Raw genomic sequence first — 340 nt, forward strand, 5'->3', positions numbered from 1 at the left:
ATGCTCTCTACTCTTTTTAAATAATTCTCTTTTTTTTTTTTTTTACCAAAGATAGAAGACTCGAACCTGCAACCTCTTAATTGAGTATGAGGAGATTATGTCATTTGAGCTATAACTCATTGGCAAATAACTCTCTCTTTTACTCTCTATATTTATAGACAATTTAATTAATATATAGTTCTGTATTCATATATTTTATTTTTGTCTTTTTGAATGAGAGGCACAGAGCTAATGAATAATAGCTCAAATGACATAGTCTCCCCATACTCAATTAAGAGGTTGCAGATTCGAGTCTTCTATCTTTAGTAAAAAAAAAAAAAAAGGGAGAGACACATAATAT

The sequence above is a fragment of the Arachis ipaensis genome, chromosome B08 (assembly GCF_000816755.2).
Source record: "Arachis ipaensis cultivar K30076 chromosome B08, Araip1.1, whole genome shotgun sequence".
Taxonomy (NCBI): domain Eukaryota; kingdom Viridiplantae; phylum Streptophyta; class Magnoliopsida; order Fabales; family Fabaceae; genus Arachis; species Arachis ipaensis.